Genomic DNA, 6,525 nt, shown 5'->3' on the forward strand with positions numbered 1-6,525 from the left:
CTCGGCCCTAGGAGTGTTTATTTGGAAAGTTTAGAAGGAGCTTTACTTCGTATCTCACCAATGCAGTACGTACCCTGGGAGTGTTTGATGCGACTGGGTAGAGGGTGCTTTACTCTATCTAACGCGTGCTGTACCTGCCCTGGCTGTGTTTCATGGTACAATGTAGTTGGAGCTTTACTTTGCATCTGAGTCAGGATAAATGGGTAATTTTTCCATTGGCAAACTAGCTCCAGCATCGTCATAGGCGTCGGTGCTCAGTCCTCAATCCATATTAATGACTTGGATGAAGGGACCGAGTGTAATCTCGAAAAGTTTGCTGATGATACAAAGATGGCTGGGAAAGAAACTTGTGAAGATGACACAAAAATCTGTAAATGATACAGACATGCTAAGTGAGTGGGCAAAAAATTTGGCAGATGGAGTATAATGTGGGAAAATGTGAGGTTATCCACTGGGGCAGAAAATATAGAAAAACAAATTATAATTTAAATGTAGTAAAATTGCAAAGTGCTGCAATACAGTCGCGACTTGGGGTCCTTGTGCGTGAAACACAAAAAGTTATTCTGCAGGTAAAGCAAGTAATCAGGAAAGCAAATGGAATCTTGGCCTTTATTGCAAGGTGGATAAAGTATAAAAGCAGGTAAATCCTGCTACAACTGTACAGAATATTGGTGAGGCCACACCTAGTGTACTGCATACAGTTTTGGTCTCTGTATTTAAGGAAGAATGAACTTGCTTTGGAGGCTGTAATGAGAAGGTTCACTAGGTAGATTCCAGAGATGAGAGGGTTGACTTATGAAGATAGGTTGAGTAGGTTGGGTCTATACCCATTGGAGTTCAGAACAATGAGAGGTGATCTTATCAAACATATAAGATAATGAAGGGGATCGACAAGGTGAGTGCAGAGAGGATATTTGCAAATATAGGGAAAACTAAAACTCGGGGACATAGTCTCAGAATAAGAGGCCGCCCATTTAAAACTGAGATTAGATGGAATTTCTTCTTTGAGGGTTGTAAATCTATGGAATGTCTGCCCAGGAGAGCTGTGGAGGCAGGGCCATTGAATATCTTAAAGGAGGAGATCGACAGATTTTTGAGCAATAAGGGAATAAAGTGTCATGGGGAGCGGGCAGGGAAGTGGAGCTGAGCCCAAGATCAGATCAGCCATGATCTTATTAGATGGTGGAGCAGGCTCGAGGGGCCAAGTGCCTACTCCTGCTCTTATTTCTTATATTATGATCTACCCTGTGCTGTACATGTCCTAGGATTGTTTGGTGGGACAGTGTAGAAAGAGCTTTACTCTGTATCTAACACGTGCTACCTGTCCTTGGATTATTTGTTGGGACAATGCAGAGGGAGAGATTACTCTGTATTTATCCCGTGCTGTACTTGCCCTGGGAGTGTTTGATGGGACTGTGTAGATGGAGCATTATTCTGTATCAACCAATGCTGTATTTACCCTGGAATGCTTTGGATAGTGTAAAGGGAGAAATGTTGTTGAGGGAGCTTTACGCTGTATCTAATGCATGCGGTACCTGCCCTGGAAATGTCCGATGGAACAGTATAGAGGGAGATTTACTCCACATTTAAACCATGTTGTACCTGATCTGGGTGTGTTTGATGTGGCAGAGTAGAGGGAGCTTTACTCTATATCTATCCCGTGCTGTAGTTGCCCTGGGAGTGTGTGATGCGACAATGTAGAGGGAGATTTATTCTGTATCTGCCCTGGAAGTCTTTTAATGGTCAGTGTAGAAGGAACTTTATTCTGTATTAACCAATGCAGTATCTACTCTAGAATGCTTGAGACAGTGTAGAGGGAGATATACTCCATATCTAGCCTGTGTTGCACCTGCCCATGGAATGTCTGGTGGGACAATGTTGAGGGAGCTTTGCTCTATATCTAAACAAGGCAAGTATATTCTTCCTCAGATAAGGCAACCAAAGATGTGCACAGTACTCCAGGTGTGGTCTCACCAAGGCCCTGTACAATTATAGAGTGAAGTTTGAGAGGGCTACCCTTTAACTAAATTATGCTGTACTTGCCCTTGGAGTGTTTATTTGGAAAATGTGGAGGAAGCTTTACTCTGTATCTCACCAAAGCAGTAACTGCCCTGGGAGTGCTTGATGGGACAGTGTAGAGGGAGTTTTACGGTGTATCTAACCTGTGCAGTCCCTGCCATTGGAATGTTCAGTGGGAAAATGTGTATCTAATCTGTGCTGTACCTGCCCTTTGAGTGTTTGATGGGACAGTGTTTTGGGAGAAATTACCCTGCATTTAACCTATGCTGGAACTGCCCTGTGACTTTTGATGGGGACTGTTCAGAGGGAGATTTATGCTGGACCTAACCTGTACTGTACCTGCCCTGGGAGAGTTTGACGGGACAGTTTAGAGGGAGATTTACTCTGTATCTGACCCGTGCTTTACCTGCCTTGGGACTGTTTGATGGGACGGGGCAGTGGGAGCTATATTCTGCATCTCAGCTGTGTTGTATCTGAACTGGGGTTTTTTGATGCGACAGTGTAGATGGAGCTTTACTCTGTTACTAACCCATGTGCAATTGCCCCGGGAGTGTTTGGGATATTGTAGACTGAGATTTACTCTGTATCAACCATGGTAGTGTTTGGGACAAGATGGAGTGTGATTTACTCTGTCTCTAACCCGTGCAGTACCGGTCGTCTGGACATCAATATAGAGAAAATGATAAAATCTATTATTAAGCATGTATTAACAGGATACTTCAGAATAACAGGATTGGGCAGAATTAACACGGATTTATGAAAGGTAAATTGTTCTTGACAAATCTGTTAGTGTTTTTTCAGGTAACTAGCAGGATAGATAAGGGGGAACCACTGGATGTGGTGTATTTATATATACAGAAGGGATTCGATGAGATGCCAGTCAAGAGATTATTGAACAAATTTAGGGCTCATTTGATTGGGCGTTATACACTAGCAAGGATTAACGATTGGTTAACGGACAGAAAACAGAGAGTAGGAATAAACAGGCCATTTTCGGGTTGGCAGGCACTGACTGGTGGGGTCGTAGCATCCCTTGAGAGCACTATATATAAGCAAGCCTCCCATGCCTGAAGGCTTTGTGTCTTAATGCAAGGAATATCCGCAATAAGGTGGATGAATTAACTGTGCAAATAGATGTTAACAAATATGATGTGATTGGGATTACGGAGACGTGGCTCCAGGATGATCAGGGCTGGGAACTCAACATCCAGGGGTATTCAACATTCAGGAAGGATAGAAGAAAGGAAAAGGATGGGATAGCATTGCTGGTTAAGGAGGAAATTAAGGCAATAGTTCAGAAGGACATTAGCTTCGATGATGTGGAATCTCTATGGGTAGAGCTGCAGAATACCAAAGGGCAAAAAACGTTAGTGGGAGTTGTGTACAGACCTCCAAACAGTAGTAGTGATGTTGGGGAGGGCATCAAACATGAAATTAGGGGTGCGTGCATTAAAGGTGCAGCAGTTATAATGGGTGACTTTAATATGCACATAGATTGGGTTAACCAAACTGGAAGCAATACGGTGGAGGAGGATTTACTGGAGTGCATAAGGCATGGTTTTTTAGACCAATATGTCGAGGAACCAACTAGGGGGGAGGCCATCTTCGACTGGGTGTTGTGTAATGAGAGAGCATTAATTAGCAACCTCGTTGTGCGAGGCCCCTTGGGGAAGAGTGACCATAATATGGTGTAATTCTGCATGAGGATGGAGAATGAAACAGTTAATTCAGAGACCATGGTCCAGAACTTAAAGAAGGGTAACTTTGAAGGTATGAGGCGTGAATTGGCTAGGATTGATTGGCGAATGTTACTGAAGGGGTTGACTGTGGATGGGCAATGGCAGACATTTAGAGACCGCATGGATGAACTACAACAATTGTACATTCCTGTCTGCCGTAAAAATAAGAAAGGGAAGGTGGATCAACCGTGGCTATCAAGGGAAATCAAGGATAGTATTAAAGCCAAGGAAGTGGCATACAAATTGACCAGAAATAGCAGCGAACCCGGGGACTGGGAGAAATTTAGAACTTAGCAGAGGAGGACAAAGGGTTTGATTAGGGCAGGGAAAATGGAGTACGAGAAGCAGCTTGCAAGGAACATTAAGGCGGATTGCAAAAGTTTCTATAGATATGTAAAGAGAAAAAGGTTAGTGAAGACAAACGTAGGTCCCCTGCAGTCAGAATCAGGGGAAGTCATAAAGGGGAACAAAGAAATGGCGGACCAATTGAACAAGTACTTTGGTTCGGTATTCACTGAGGAGGACACAAACAACCTTCCGGATATAAAAGGGGTCGGAGGATCTAGTAAGGAGGAGGAACTGAGGGAAATCCTTATTAGTCGGGAAATTGTGTTGGGGAAATTGATGGGATTGAAGGCCGATAAATCCCCAGGGCCTGATGGACTTCATCCCAGAGTACTTAAGGAGGTGGCCTTGGAAATAGTGGATGCATTGACAGTCATTTTCCAACATTCCATTGACTCTGGATCAGTTCCTATGGAGTGGAGGGTAGCCAATGTAACCCCACTTTTTAAAAAAGGAGGGAGAGAGAAAACAGGGAATTATAGACCGGTCAACCTGACATCGGTAGAGGGAAAAATGATGGAATCAATTATTAAGGATGTCATAGCAGTGCATTTGGAAAGAGGTGATAAGATAGGTCCACGTCAGCATGGCATTGTGAAAGGGAAATAATGCTTGACAAATCTTCTGGAATTTTTTGAGGATGTTTCCAGTAGAGTGGACAAGGGAGAACCAGTTGATGTGGTATATTTGGACTTTCAGAAGGCTTTCGACAAGGTCCCACACAAGAGATTAATGTGCAAAGTTATAGCACATGGGATTGGGGGTAGTGTGCTGACATGGATTGAGAACTGGTTGTCAGACAGGAAGCAAAGAGTAGGCGTAAATGGAGACTTTTCAGAATGTCAGGCAGTGACGAGTGGGGTACCGCAAGGTTCTGTGCTGGGGCCACAGCTGTTTACACTGTACATTAATTATTTAGACGAGAGGATTAAATGTAGTATCTCCAAATTTGCGGATGACACTAAGTTGGGTGGCAGTGTGCGCTGCGAGGAGGATGCTATGAGGCTGCAGAGCGACTTGGATAGGTTAGGTGAGTGCGCAAATGCATGGCAGATGAAGTACAATGTGGATAAATGTGAGGTTATCCACTTTGGTGGTAAAAACAGAGAGACAGTCTATTATCTGAATGGTGACAGATTAGGAAAAGGGCAGGTGCAAAGAGACCTGGGTGTCATGGTACATCAGTCATTGAAGGTTGGCATGCAGGTACAGCAGGCGGTTAAGAAAGCAAATGGCATGTTGGCCTTCATAGCGAGGGGATTTGAGTACAGGGGCAGAGAGTTGTTGCTACAGTTGTACAGGGCCTTGGTGAGGCCACACCTGGAGTATTGTGTACAGTTTTGGTCTCCAATAACTGTCGAAATCTCGACCTCAGAAAAGAATGACTCCGACACTTACAGCTCCGATGGAAGTTTCCCTTTTAATTTACTTGCTCGCAATGGGTAGGTTTCACTCAGTCAAGGGCCAAATGAAACCTCCGCAATGGTACAGCTTCACAAGATATTTATACAGTAAAACCCAAGTTCTGGCCTCTCCCTGTGTATTGCTCTGTCTCACAGTCAGTGAATACAGATAAAGAGTTAATTACTATATCCTGGTACTGAAATGGTGTCAAGATATTCCCTTTTGTCTGGGTTATCAGAAAGCCAAACGGCCATTACTCCATGAGTCATAGGTAATGGGCTATCACCTGTCTTGTATTGTATCAGGATTATCCAATTTCCTGGTCAGTTTACCTGTTTGCTTCAAATGGATGAGGTAAAGGAAAGAGATAATGGCTAGAAGATAAGGGTGGGGTGACATGGAACTCCTGTAGTGTAGACAATAGGAGAGCACCATGGGGGGGTTACTTGTCTCAGCATGACTTGTCTCCTAGCTGTCTGATTACCATCAGCCATCTAACAGCAGGTTTGGCTGTTTATACAAGCTGGCTGCTAAAATGCAGAAAGTTCTGGAAGGGCCAGGACTCCATTTTAATCAAAAGGCACACAAATACCGTATGGTATCAGCTTAGATAAAAATACATTTCCACATTCCCCCATTTTGTCCTTCACAAGGACAACTCAATCCATTCTGATCTTGTACAGTCTCTCCATTTCCATTTCTTTAGTTTCATTACTCACTCGGCATATTATACCTTCAGGATTTCTTATTCTGGGAGTAATGCTTAGGAAGAGAGGCTGATGGTTATTATCATAATTGGGCTGGTACCATCCCTGGAAGGCTGTAAGTTTATACCCTGCCGACCTCCATTCTGTTTGCTCCTTCGTTTCTGGCCCCTGAGTTAGTTTTGTCCTGTTTTGCACTGTCAACCATTCTACCAATTCTGATTCGTTAAAGGGGACAGATCTCAGGGGAATACCCCCCTGGAGTGGACAGGTACATGGGAACATATCCAACAACTCGACAAGTTTCTTTCTTG

The sequence above is a fragment of the Pristiophorus japonicus genome, unplaced genomic scaffold, assembly GCF_044704955.1.
Source record: "Pristiophorus japonicus isolate sPriJap1 unplaced genomic scaffold, sPriJap1.hap1 HAP1_SCAFFOLD_81, whole genome shotgun sequence".
NCBI classification, from domain to species: domain Eukaryota; kingdom Metazoa; phylum Chordata; class Chondrichthyes; family Pristiophoridae; genus Pristiophorus; species Pristiophorus japonicus.